This window comes from Leptinotarsa decemlineata, unplaced genomic scaffold (assembly GCF_025532065.1).
Source record: "Leptinotarsa decemlineata unplaced genomic scaffold, Ldec_3_MD MMD2_tig00003192_RagTag_RagTag, whole genome shotgun sequence".
NCBI lineage: Eukaryota > Metazoa > Arthropoda > Insecta > Coleoptera > Chrysomelidae > Leptinotarsa > Leptinotarsa decemlineata.
Genome location: NW_027412582.1, coordinates 914,765 through 929,972, shown reverse-complemented (window position 1 = coordinate 929,972; position 15,208 = coordinate 914,765).

Genomic DNA, 15,208 nt, shown 5'->3' with positions numbered 1-15,208 from the left:
GAAAGAGACTGATTCACCTCGTAGAGTGGAATTCTTTGAATGGTTACTTGTCAAGACTCAATAGGATGAACATTTCCTTAACAATATCATATGGACAGATGAGGCCAAGTTCACAAAAAATGGAGTTTTCAATAGACACAACAGTCATTATTGGGCGCCAGAAAATCCCCATGTTGTCCGCCAAAGGGGTTTTCAAGAAAGATGGCAATTCGATGTATTTTGTGCCATAAAGAATGAGTAAATTTTTTTATATCGAGTTTTATGATGATAATTTGAATGCATCAAAATATGAAGATTTACTGAGGAATGGAATTCAAATGATTTTAAATAATAGACCAGGAAGAGAACGTGTATGGTACCAAATGGATGGTGCTCCACCCCATAATTCTCATTCAGTCAGCGAAGCTTCAACCGAAATCTTCGAAGACAGATGGATTGGTAATAATGGACCTTTTCGTTGGCCTCCTAGAACACCAGATGGCAATCCATTAGATTATTTCGTGTGGGGTTTCATTAAAAATATGGTTTACTCTACTCCAATAACAACAATGGAAGATATGAAATCGAGAGTTACAACTGCTTTCAATAGTTTGACTCCAGACTTGATCAGGAGCGCTACACATGACAATCTTTTGAAGAGATTACATGTTTGTTCAAGTGGAGGTGGAGATGTGTTTGAACATATTCTGAAATACACTGACGATTAAATTAACTCATTAATTTATGGGTTTATTATTTTCAGTTCGTGTTTCAGGCGTTAATAAAACTATTGTTTGAAGAGAAGTTTCATTCGATGGTTGAGGAGTATTTTAATAATTATCCTTTTATTGTATTATCTGTGACTAATTGAACAACATCAAACGAAATCTGTTTTACAAAAATGAGTGATGAACAAGGAAACCATGTCAATTTCCGTTTGAAACAGTTTATCTCGAAAACGGTTCAAAATAGAAATAGTATTATCTGAACAAAGTTGATCTAAAATTGGATGTAGAGCTCAAAAATATTGAAATATACAGGGTGTTCCTTTTGAAAAAATTGAGTTTCACTAATTTTTTCATGAGATCAAAGTATCTGCATTTTTTGAAGACCTTGTATGGAGCAAATGAAAATATGACTCGGAGTGAAGATCCTCATAGTATCACTCCACTCCATTTCAAATTTGATCGTTTTATTGCAAGAGAGTTCAAGATTATCAGCATTTATAAAAGTTCATGTTTGGTAAAAAAGAAATGAAAATTAATTTATATCTTCTGAACGGTAATAGATAGGTATAGGGAAATAGTATATGCATTTGTTGACAAAGTGATAATGAATCATAATATGATATTATATACGGGGTGTTCAATTTGAAAAATCAAAGAAGCTGCTACTTTATAGTAGAAGCGACAACGCCGCTTCGTCTAAAATATTTTAGGCGTGTAGATCATATTGACTTATGCATACTGTGGAATTTTCAGGTTGATCTGTTGAATAGTTTGCCAGAAACGGCTAATTAACGCTCATCATGAAAAGCCCTGATTTATTATTCATTCTTTAGTTTCGTAAGCTAAAACGTAGTCTTTTCAAACCATATTCATTCCATCTAAACTTTGGGATCAATCAGCGATATATTGTGAAAAAATCAAGAAATACATGTGAAATGAGTTCGAATTGTATCAAGGAGGTTACATATAGTACCATCTGCCCGCGAATAGATCAAGCAATAATGTCTATAATTCTGGAGTGACAAACAAATAAACAAACATACAAACATATAAGTAAAGGTAATAAAAGCTTGTTAATAAAAAAAAACAAATCATAATAGGATAATACACATCAATTAACTCAAAATTGTTACATCCAAACACATGTGATGAAAATAGTGACCGTAATCCTCACCAATTTGAGAAACGAACGCTACCTAATAACAATTATTTACCCGTTTATCGGGTCATTAAAATTAGAGTGTTCGCCACGAGAAAGAAAATTTCTGTAGTAGGTAGTTCACTTATCTCTTGAATAAATCTTAATTCCTTTTCATTATTTTCTCCCACAAAGCAGCTTAACTTTGATCCTTATCTTTTAGGGTAGTTACCAGTTTCTTAAATTTAGGAGCTTTGTCGTAATTATATTTTGGTCTTTAATTGGATGATGAGTTGCTGCGATCGTTTCTTTTTTCTGCAACTATTGAAACTCGTTTTCACGTTGATTATATGCAAGTCCTCACCATTCTTAAGTGATTAAATAGTTTCCTGGTCATAATTCTGTCCGATAAATTAGCTATTTAACACATGAGCTGAGAAGTCCTCAGAACCATCATGACGTTCTTGTTTTTTGATCATTCAAAACGATTCTATGGATTTTTTCATGTTTTCTGGTGTTACGGCCTCATTTGATAATAATAATAATTTTCCATTATTTTCCATTAGACACAAATAACATGTATGGGAATCGTCAAAGTACACATAAAGCCATGACACAAAATTCACAGTGTTAGTAACCCTGTCGTTATTAAAAAAGAAACAAAATTAAAATAAAATAAAATACAGCACAGATACACTTACATATTTATAACGAATTGTAAAGTTCCTGCAAATTATAAAAACAATTCTCGATCAAATAATTCTTCAGCAGGTTATTGAGGTTTCAAACACCTAGGGAGCTTATTGAAAATAGTAGGACCTACCACTGATGGACACTCATTTATAAATGTTTTCGGTAAAATTATTAATTATACAAAAATTCACTCTGTCGACATATCAATTTTCCAGTCGCAAACTTAACTCACTTTATTCTAAATAATATAATGTTATAATATTGATGTACTTTTCAGCTGTAAATATCACTATATGTGCGGTATTTCATATTTTCAACTCATCTAATTTCAGTATCCCGGATCGCTATCATTACAAATGGCGTCGTTCTATAAAATAAATTGGTATCAGTAACAAGCATTTCAATGTATTTTAGCTACTATGTTACCCCTATAAAACTGTTCTGGGAGTGGACGTATTGCGGCAGAGTCGGACTAGTTTTAAAGCTTTAGGTTTCTAGAAAAGTGCTAGTATGAATAAAAGATTTCTCACATATAGTTTGGATAAATATTATCTGTCTTTGATGTTTTGGCTAAAAAGTTTTTTTCATCGATTATAAAGGCTAAACGACGGGTTTTAACCATTATCATAACCTTTTCCTGATTTTCGCAAGAAAAAATTGAAGCACTAGGTTAGGTGGGATAATTTAAAGTATTTTTTAGTATTTCCAATATACAGGGCGACTCAAAAAGTTTCCAGAAAGTTTTTTTTTATGGAACACCAAGTCATTTCTTCGTCTATTTGAAGCACCTTGAACTGAATCTAAAACTATTATATACCCCCCAATAAATGTTCAAAATGGCTGCCATTAAGTTATTATTTATTTTTATTTATATATTCGAAATACAAACTGAAAAATCCACTACAGTATCCACACAATGGAATTATTATCAAATTGAAAGTATAAATCAATACACCAATACACTAAATAATTTCAGACACTATGATATGCATTATCATAGTGTCTAAAATTAAGGATGAATTAAAATTGAATACAGTAACAATAGAAACTGATTATTAGTTAGTGACAAAATGTATCAATTAATTATAATTTATAAAAATGAGTTTTCAATATTTTTTTGGCCGTAAGCTACGATGTATCAAAAATATGATAGTATTTTGCAAGAGTGTTACCTCATATTACTGAAGTTTTCTCCCAACACCAAACCGTTCTAGACTATTATGATTTCCGACCGTATAGTTTTCAATAGATGGATTTTCTGAATTAACTGAAATAAAACCAAACTAACCCAAATCAACCATTATCCCTTCTTTCACTAAACAAAAAATTAAAAAAAAATATTTGTTACAAATAGAGTATTCGAACCCACCACAAAAATTAATCATACGTCAATTAGTCAACATCCCAACATCAAAGCCATTTACACTAACGAATACCAATGGATACGAACACTGTCACGAATTAATTATAGAAAGCGGATAGCGAACCTATACAATTGAATTTGAACGCGAACGCATACGCTCAAATCACGAAATTATCGGAAACCTAGATACTCCGAAATGAATTAAATTCCGTGAATCACCTTGTATGGTTTAGCTGCTAAAACTGAACTCCCATCCAACCCTAACAACTCATTTCTATATGAAATATTTTTTCGAAACACAACCAAGCATCCCGTTATTTTGATGGTTTTTTTACACAGAATACTAAGAATACGGCCCTGTTAATACTTGTATGCCTTTCTGCTTCGCTGTGGCTCTGCTATCGGTACACAACTATTGTGATTGTTTATAAGTCAGTTGGCAACATTTTTGCTAATAAATGACACTTTGGTGACTCTTATAATATAAATTACTTATATTCATCACATATTACCTTTTTTATGATAAATATTCGTTGCCTAATGCTAAATACATGTTATATTAGACATAACCTATATATGAACGCGGATTAAATATTGTTGATATTCAATTTGTCGTGCGTTTAGTGGAAATAACGGGTAAGTTTTTGATGTCAGAATATATATTTTAATTAGCTTCACTAATTGACCAAATATTTGATAATTCAGGCCTGTATTTTCAGTTGATAGTTTTGTCTTTTTGAAGCTGGATGTGACTCATGTTATCTAAGTTTTAGGTATATATGTTCATCATAGTTCCGTCGTCATGGGTAAATAATAACCAACCTTCATGGCCAAAATTTAATGCTGATAAGCTAATATGAAACCACAATTCTATGCCCAAAGCCAGTTGGTTTACAATGATGTATAAACTGAAACAAAGTTATTTGATGACCTACCAAATTGCTGAAGAAGAACTATCAGAACGAATGCTGCAGAATGACGATACAGAACAAGAAAAAATTATCAAATCTATGCAACCCAAAAGCAAGCAGGGTTATTTTCATCCAAACAAGTTGTCACAGAAAGTGTGAAAAAGCCAGAGTTATGTATCTTTTATGGGACACCGTCTATATGACAGTAGTTATTAGTTATTCGAGGAGTTACTTCTGAATACTGTCTGTGAAGCATACCTTGCTGTACCTGAATTTGTCATCATTTAAAGAGTTGTAACACGAAACTGCTTCACTCAGAACAAAATATCCAGGTTTCCTAAATAGATAACTAAAAACTGAAACTTGAAAGTGCAAACCCTTTGTATTTTACAGTCTTCCAAATTGTGAATAATAAGGTTGAGTTACTAAACCCAATGCCATGAAAATATTGAATTTACTTATGGGGTACCTATATTCAATAAAAATCAAATATTTAGAAGTTGCTGAAGAACTAATTTCCACCACGACATCGATGGTGCCTCACTTGAATAACTTAACAAAAATATTCTTACTAAATACAACTGAAATTTTGAAGATTTTTTCAAAGCTGTGATTAGGAATCGATGTCAGCTGGTTGTTCTTAAATGCTGCATTTTATTCTTGGTGACAGCAAATATATATTAGCAAAAGCAATTTGATTTTATATCAGTTATATTAGTGTTTTTGAATTGTAGTAAATATACCATGCTTTAAAATAGTTGGGAAATTATCATTGAAGTGACAGTATGGTAATGAAAATAAAATTGTGTCTGAAAGCATTTCAACAAAATAATTTCATTAAAGCTACAGGAAACAGTTATAAAATAAGCTTGAAATAGTTTTATAACTATCATAAAAATCTGGCAGAAAAGTGTTATAAAACTGCTATATAACAATTCACTTTTATAGGAAAATAAGTTTTATAAGTTAGTTGTAGAAACGTTTCTGTGATGATTTCCTGACTATTTTATAATGGTTTTTTCATTTTATTTCATAAACATTTCTATGACAAAATTATAAAACACTTTTATTGCCTACAACTGTATTGTGTTCACCGATCATCTAATACAATCAATTAGTATTTCGGAAGTAATTATAAAATATTAATAAAATAAAACTGTTGCAACACCATGGAATTATAAAACAACTTTGCTGGTTGGGTTATTCATAATATTATTGTGTTTACTTATGTCTACACTCTCATAGGCATCTAGTTGCCTGTTGTTGTAAACTTGTCTAACTAATCTTAATGAACTGAAGTCTATGGAATGGTTTTGTTGCAAAATATGATGGGCGACTGCTGATTTTTCAGGTCTTCCATATTTTAAGTGTGCTATGTGTTCCTTATATCTTACTTCGATAGATCTTTTTGTCTGTCCATAATATTTTGCATCGCAGTCCTTACATTCAATTTCGTAAATTCCAGACTTTTCTGAACTCTCGACTTTGTCTTTTGGACTTCCCAAAAGGCTCTGCAGTGTATGACTTGTTTTAAAAACCACCTTCATACCTAGTTCCTTGAAAATCTTTCCAAAGTTCCTCGAATATTGATGGTATGGAACTGAGATGTATTTATCTTGGTTTTTGTCCTTTCTGAAAGTCGAGATTTCGTTCATTCTTAACCTAAACTTCTTCTTCCTTATTATGTCATCTACAATACCCCTCGAGAAACCGTTAGTGGCTGTTATTTCCTGTATTGTACGTCTTTTTTTTGTGAACCTATCAACTCAGCACGTTTGTGCTGTCCACAGTGATGTGAACCTGTACGTGCTTGTTTCTTTTCTAAATATATCGTATTCTAACCCTCCATATTGGCTCCTCATTACCAAAACGTCAAGAAATGGTAGTTGTCCCTTATTTTCTAACTCATATGTGAACCCTGTAGGGTTTACCTGTATAGCATAAATAGCGTTAGCTTCGCGTTAGTTTCTAGTTTAATCTTCCTCTTGAAGATGATCACTTGGTGATCGAAACACGTGTCGAAGTGTTAAAAATAACGATTTGGTATTGGGAAAAAACTCCAGTAATAGTCATTACTACACCAAAGGTTCCAAACAGTGCATCATTAGTATCATCTCAATTGCATAATTTATATGGATGAACTATTTTAATCTATTTGTGAATTCACGAACCTAACACATTTTTAAGGCAAAAAGGTAATAAACGAATCAAATTGAATTGATTGCACAAAGTTGGATGAAGTAGTAAAGCAGGTACTTTCTTTGGGTAGTCTGATTCTAATCAAATTTCCTTTCATTCACTAGCAGGAATTGAACTAATCGAAAATGTGTCGACCTAATGCGACATGCACAACAAAAATTCATCAAGGAGATGCACTCTACTTTATTTACTTATCCCAACGATATCGAATGACGAGCTAATTAGCGACGGGGACATCAATCAGAAGCACTTATTCCGTGCCACTCTGTATGCGTATGAAAATAATCGTTAGGAGCCGGCGTCTCCTCCAAACCCGAAGCAATATGATTACCCAAATAATATTTTTGTGCGTTCGGTGGCAGTCCCCGGTCGTGTCTCTTCCTCCACCACCCCCTCTCCCCGCCCCCTCACGAATATCGGGAATGGGCTTATACCTTGAAATCTCGTTTGAAACAGGGAGAGAATTATCGATCAACCCCCGATGCTAAGACGCCTACAGTCATAGATGGAATAGCAATAAGTGGGTGGCCACCCCATCAGGGGTGGAAACCGAATTAGGGATCAAGCCGAACAAAAACAGGGGAGTCAAAATATAAAAATAACGTCCGCCATTTCTCCAGATCCGCGTTCCGCGTACTTCGTAACAATGCGGTGTTCCTCGCCCGAACCGGATATTACATGCAGCTCGACACTTTTATTAAAACCTATTTGTATACCACAATATTTCATACTTATTTATCAGGAGGAATAGGCTGGTTTTATATTGCCGCAAGACGCGTACGTTTCTTGCTGGGCTTTATTAAACGTTTTACGAGTATGTATATACATACAAGGAAATATTATTAGATGCCCGCTATTGTGGATATGAAATTAATTTCTGCTTCTGCCGAAAGTTATGTTTATGAACTCCTTTGTTGTGGGTAATATCTGTGTGCATAAGTAATGAAAGAAAAATTCGTATTTGCTTGAAGGTGATTGACAATGTTTCATGATAAATTTCATTAGTTCGAACTCTGATTTTTACCTAAGTTCGTAATGAATTGAATTACTTGAGTCTATGTCTCAGTTTCCACATTTGAAAAAATAACACAACACAACAAAAAATATTTTTTGAATGTTTCCTACACTAAGTTAGTCAATTTCTACTAATTTTGGGGTGATAAAAACGAAAATAACAATGAAAAATGTTTATTACCTCTGGTTTTTGAGATACACAGTACTTAATCTTAAAGAGTAGTTATACTATACGTGAAAAGTGAAAGTACATAAAACAATATTGTTATGTTTCTTTTAGAATATTTTAAGTACAAAATTAATAAAAAAACATTATTCTTAGTGTTTTGACAAATAAAAGAAGTTTGTACCACCAAATTTCAATTAAGTCCATCCGATTCATTGTAAGATCGCTGTCGTTTAGCTTGTCTTTTATAAAACACTTCTGGAGCATCCCTACACACAGACCAGCAGTAGTCTGCAAGCATTGCTTCATTCCAACGGCCCTGATATCTCTGTTCCATTAAGACAATGTCTTGATGGAATCTTTCTCCATGTTCGTCACTCACAGCTCCACAGTTTTGTGGGAAGAAATTAAGATGAGAGTGAAGAAAATGAATTTTTAAGGACATGTTGCATCCAAGTTGGTGGTAAGCTTGAAGAAGCTCTTAAACCAATGCTGTGAAATTATCATCTCTTTTGTTACCTAAAAACCCATGTACAACCCCCTTAAAGGCTTCCCAGGCTCTTTTTTCATTTCCTGTTAAGATCATGTCAAAAGCAGGATCATTTACGATTTCACGGATTTGAGGCCCAATAAAGATGCCTTCCTTGACTTTAGCATCACTCAACCTGGGAAACTTTGCTCTCAAGTACTTAAAAGCTTGTCCTTCCTGGTCCATGGCCTTCACAAAGTTTTTCATTAGTCCCAACTTAATATGTAATGGGGGAAGGAGAACATCCTTAGGATCTACAAGAGGCTCGTAAACTACATTTTTCTCATTAGGGTTTAGGTCTCGTGTAGGCCAGTTCATTTTTTTATAGTGAGATTTTCTATCCCGACTGTCCCACAGACACAAAAAACAACAGTACTTGGTGAACCCTAATTGCATTCCTAGGAGTATAACAATGACTTTCAGATCACCACAGATGTGCCACTTGTGTTGTTCATATTTGATTGATTGGAGGAGTGTTTTCATATTTATATACGTTTCCTTCATGTGAACTGCATGACCTATAGGAATAGAGGGTAGCTGATTTCCATTATGCAGAAGTACAGCTTTTAAGCTTAGTTTTGAAGAGTCTATAAACAGTCTCCATTCAGATGGAGTGTGATCCAAATTCAAGCAGTCCATCAAACCATTAACATCAGAACAAACTACAAGGTTTTCTTTTTTCTCAAAAAAAGGAAGCAAATCTTTTTGACGCTGTCTGTACTGAGATATTTTCACATCATGTTTTAGAAGATTCCACTGTTGTAGTTTTGACTCTAACAGCTCAGCCTTTTCCTTAGACAAGCGAAGATCTCTTATAAGGTCACTCAACTCTGCTTGACTAATTCTGTGCGGATCACTAGACCTATCGCTTACCTCAAAATCAGGGTCATAGGATGTAGAAGGATGGGTTGCTCCTTCTAAACAGTCTTCATCACCTTCCTCTAAAATTTCATAGTTTTGGGGTGGAGAAGGGACTGGCAAAGAGTGTGTTACAGGCCGAAGAGCAGATGGGAGATTAGGGTATTTAACCGTTCCTCTTTTCTTCATAGATAAACCTTGCTTAATGGGAGGAGTTAAGCAGAAATAACAGTCGTCTGTATGATTGGTAGGCTCACGCCAAACCATAGGTACTGCAAAAGCCATTGTCCGGTTTTTATTTTTCAGCCACTCTCGCAATATGACGGAACAAGAATTACAACATATATGAGGAGCCCATGATTTATCTTGGTCCCCAACTTTCACACCAAAATAATGTTCATAGGCTGTCTTAACGATAGGTGTCATTTTACGTTTCTGAGCCTTAAATGTTATTTCACCACATATATAGCAAAAGCTATCGACAGAATTCACACACTTTCGAGGCATTTCAGATCAGCACTTAAATTAATTTAAAAATCAACTTCACACGATAATTTCAATAGCAACCACGTGCGTACAATTGACAAACTCACATAGGTTATGTTTACTACTTAAGAACAGCTGATGAGAGGAGGGGTGTTATGTAAACAAACATGTGTACCAACTGTTGGTGATGAAATATTTCATTTGTTGAAAACTCACTATACATATATATAATATAATGATACTATATCTTGAAAACAAGAGCTAATATATAATTTTTATGGTCACTTTCGGTTTTAACACGTGGAAATACATTAAAATCATCTAATTTGAACCCCGAAACAAAAACTTTGTTGTGTTGTGTAATTAGTAACGGGTAATTATTTAATTCTAATTGATCATTCAGTGAATTACCCGAATTCCTGAATCTATTGGTTTCTAAGCATTCTAGAAGTTTTAATCTTCCTCTTTGAAGATGATCACTTGGTGATCGAAACACGTGTCGAGGTGTTAAAAATAACGATTTGGTGTTGGGAAAAAACTCCATTACTACACCAAAGGTAGACCACAGAACTGGCCCGCTCGATCCCCGGATCTCAATCCTCTCGATTTCTCTATTTGGGTCCATTTACAATATTTGGTTTATCGTACTCCTGTTCGCGATGTAGAGAACTCAAGAAACCGCATCATCGATGCGTGTAGGGTAATCAGAGAGACTCCAGGAATATTTGAGCGAATACGTGGCTGAATGCGCCGACGTCTAGACGCATGCATGATGTCTGAAGGTAGACATATTGAACATTTACTATGATTTCGACATGTTGTGTGTTTTGTTATTAATAAATTAGTTTTGTTTATTACCCTTTAATCGTTTAATGCAGGTACTAACTACAAAATAACAATGAATCCAGTTCGCATTTATGACGATGTACCTCTGTAGTTGTTCGTAAAATAATTTTTTGCTGCGAACTGGTTTATTTTGGACAAAAAACCCAAGTGATATTTTTTGTTTAGAATGAAACAGGCTATCGGAAATGAATTTTTAAATGGTAACCAAATAATGAGACAAAAAGTTACATTGGAAATTAATTTTAGGGGTTGCATTTTCCACCCCTCACAACCATGAGGTAAACCAAATGAATTATTGGCTAAGCGTCTTTTTGGTAGTACAAAACTTCAGGTTAATTTCAAAATTGTAACTTTTTCAGTGCTTGTGAAAAAAATTGTCATTAAATTTCATGCACCTCCTTCAAGGGGCTGTATCTTAACAAGGGATGCTCCAATGAAATTCTTCTATATGAAAGATCCTGATTTTTTTTTCGATGAGGAATCACCTCCTTAAATGTTTTACACTCATTAAGTGTATATAATATTATTCATTATGGTAAATAAACTTATTATTATTATTATATTAGGCAAAAATCCTGGTATGAAATTACACTAAAATGAAATACAAGTAAAAATATAACAATTAAACAAATTTCACAAACTCCACAAACAAAGTTTGTGGAGATCAAATCGTTTAGATGAAGTTTATGAAATTACTATGGATCTTCATCAAGTAACGGCAGAATCAATCAGAAAATTAAACAAATAACGGAAAAAACGAAAAATTAAAAGACACCAAACCAAGTTACTTTACGACGTTTCGATTGTTAGTATCCACAATCGTCTTCGGGTGATGACAGATGGAAAATTAGAGAACAGCTGGATCGAGAACCAGTTCCAACATCTAGCATCAGCAATAAAGAACGTAAAGCTCACACACAACTTAGAGACAACACAATTAAGATCCTACCTGCAGATAATAATAATAATAATAGTATTTATTTTCCATAAGACATGAACATGTATTGGAATAGTCAGTTATATAAATGAATAAAATCAAGAAGATCATACAGTCACATTAAAAAATTCTTGCAAGGTATAAAAACTATAATTCAATAAAAACATTTTCAAATTGAATTTAAAAAAACATGGATTCTGTCAATTTCTCTGAGAAAAGAAGGTAACTTGTTGAACATTTTCAATCCCAAGTAAAAAGGGAACCGGCCAGTTAGGTTGTATTTATAGTGTTTTACATAGAAATTATTACGATTTCTCGTGTCAATACTATGATAGGAGCTATGTCGTTCGAACTTTGATTGATTTATATAAATATAAACACACATTTCAAATATAAATATATCCGCAAGAGTTAATATTTTGTATTGCTTATAAAGGTCTCTACATGATGTTTGAGGTTCAACCCCTGCCAAGATTCGGAGAATTTTTTTTGTGCGACAAAAACCTTTTGCGCTGATGAAGAACCACCCCAGAGACAAATGCCATATCTAATTCGCGATTCTACATGAGCATGGTAATAATTCAGTATTTGATCACTGGTTAAAATCATTTTGAGGTTTCTCATTAAATATGTGGTAGATGATAATTTGGAGGTGAGTTGGCTACAATGTCCTTTCCAGTTCAGACAGTGGTCTAATGTAAGCCCTAGAAATTTACATTCAGTGACATTAGAAATTATCCTGTCGTTGGCATTTATTTTGATGTCAGAACAAGTTTTTTGCCGATGGTGAAATCGAATAGAATAGGTTTTCTCAGAGTTAAAAAACAGAGAATTGGAATTGCACCATAAAACTAAATTATTTAGTGACCGGTTACACTCCTCCTTCAAAGAAATGTCGCATTTATCAGACACCAATAATGACGTATCATCCGCATACATAATGCATGTATACTCAGCGACTGCAGTATTCATATCATTACAATATAATATAAATAATAAAGGTGCCAAAACAGAACCTTGAGGGACCCCAATTTCCAGAGTTTGAGTTCCAGATTTGAATATACGCTGGTGATCGGTAAATGAGACAAACTGTCTTCTGTTTTTAGTAAAGGACTCAATCCAATTGAAGGCATTACCCCTAATGCCGTATGAATACATTTTTTTTAACAGGATCATGTGGTCGACGCAGTCAAATGCCCTACTGAGATCACAGAATATCCCAACAGGGCATTCGCCGCATTCGATACTTTCCAAGATTTTCTCATAGAATGCTGAGATGGCAGTTATGGTGGATTTTCTAGATTGGAATCCGTGTTGAGAAGAAGAAATAATTTTATGACTCTCAACAAAATTCATTAATCTCTCTAAGTATGCATACTCAAAGATTTTTGAAAAACCAGAGGGTACAGTGATAGGCCTGTAATTTTCTAAAAGATGAGCGTCAGATTTCTTATGAACTGGTACAATTTTACCAATTTTCAGTTTTTCAGGAAAAACTCCAAACGTAAAAGACAGATTGACTAAGTAAGTGAGTGGATATATAATATATGGCAGACTTTTCTTAATTAGAAACATTGGAACGTCATCAGGTCCAGACGATCCCTTATTTTTGAGTTTGTTCATTAAGAGTGATAAGAGTTCTGTTTCTGAAAAAGGGACAAGAAATATAGTTTCTGGAATGTTAGGAGGAGAAACGATACTGTGCAGATGGATACTGTTCTCTACGAACAGAGATTTGGCTAATCAAAACTTGTCCAGATTTTTACTCCCAAGTCATCACCTCAAGACGATGGTGGATACTAAAAATCTCTTAATTTCTTATTATTTTTTTTATTTAATTGTTCTATTTTCACTTGTATTCTGTTTCATTGCGATAAAATGACCAATGCTGATAAAACTGCGTTCTTCTGAATCCGGGTAATGCAGTATCTTCAATTTTCTACATAAACTACTGGTTTTTTTTGGTAACAGAAACAGTAGTTTCGGGCAGATAAAAATCAAATAATTTCTTTATATGTTGATGGAGGTACTCAACCTCCACAACCATATTACTTTTCCCCTTTTTGTTGAAGTAAAGTTTAAAGGTCGAGTGAAAAATGTAGGTATTTATAATAGTTTGACCCCCGACGAATCTCAGCTCTATTTTGCTTCTCTATTGGCATGTCAGTATTACTTCCAATTAGTCAGTTAGTCATGGATGTAAGTAATAAAATGAGAAATATAATTTACCTTCGCTTTCCAAAGTTGAAGGTGATAATAACTGCTCCGACTCACGGATGGACCCTGAAAAAAAAAGATTTATCATGAAAATACTATACATTATGCATGTGCGAATCGATCCCTCTACGAAACCCTTCTTCACTTGGAAGGATCGATCGCAGCTTGAGAAATGGTTCTTATGGAGATTCTGTGAAACGTGTTCTTCCTTACGAATCAGTAGAGAGTTGTTCTGAAAATCTAGAGAAGAAAATTGAATTGGATAATTTAGGAAACACTTGCTACATGAATAGCATTTTACAAGTGTTGTTCATGACGAAGAATTTCAAGAACGAAGTTTTAATGATGAGCGAGAACGGGAATGTTTCCTACTTATGCATCAAACTCAAACACCTGTTCATGCAGCTGCAGTTTCGTAAGAAGGTATCATATTTCCCTCCAACCGATTTCCTGGAATCTTTGAAGTCCACTAGATACTCGTTAGGACAACAAGAGGATTGTTCCGAATTCTTGGGGTTCTTGTTGAATACTCTTCGTGAGCAAAACAATAGCAAAATCAATATTCCTGACCGCTCTAGACTGAATGATTCCGTACAACCCATCTCGTCTTGTGTTTGTAAATCTTTTGCTGGAAAAATTCTCACTTGTTTACTTTGTGGTAAATGTTCAAGAAGTACCAAAAACTTATGTGAATTTCTGGAACCTCATCTAGCTTTTCCTAATATGACTAATAACCAGTCCGTGCAAAGCTTATTGTTAAATCATCTGAAAATGGAATTTTCAACAGGTGATGATCTACTGTATTGCCAAACATGCGCCAACCTAACTGACTGTTATAAGGAAACAAGTAAACTGAGGCACCAGTCAATCTAATAATAACACTGATGATTCTCAAACAAGACTCAACCTCTAACGGAAGCAAGAAACACTCTGAAAGGTTCGAAATAGATGAACATTTCAACCTAGCAGACCACTGTTATAATATTCATGCAGTCATTGTTCACTGTGGTTCTGGCGTTGAATTTGGTCATTATTACGCCTTGGTCAAAGACGGAACGGACTGATTTAACTTTGACGATGGTCATGTCACGAAGTGTTCTGGCGACGCATTGAATTTACTGGAGCCTCTGGACACACCCCACAT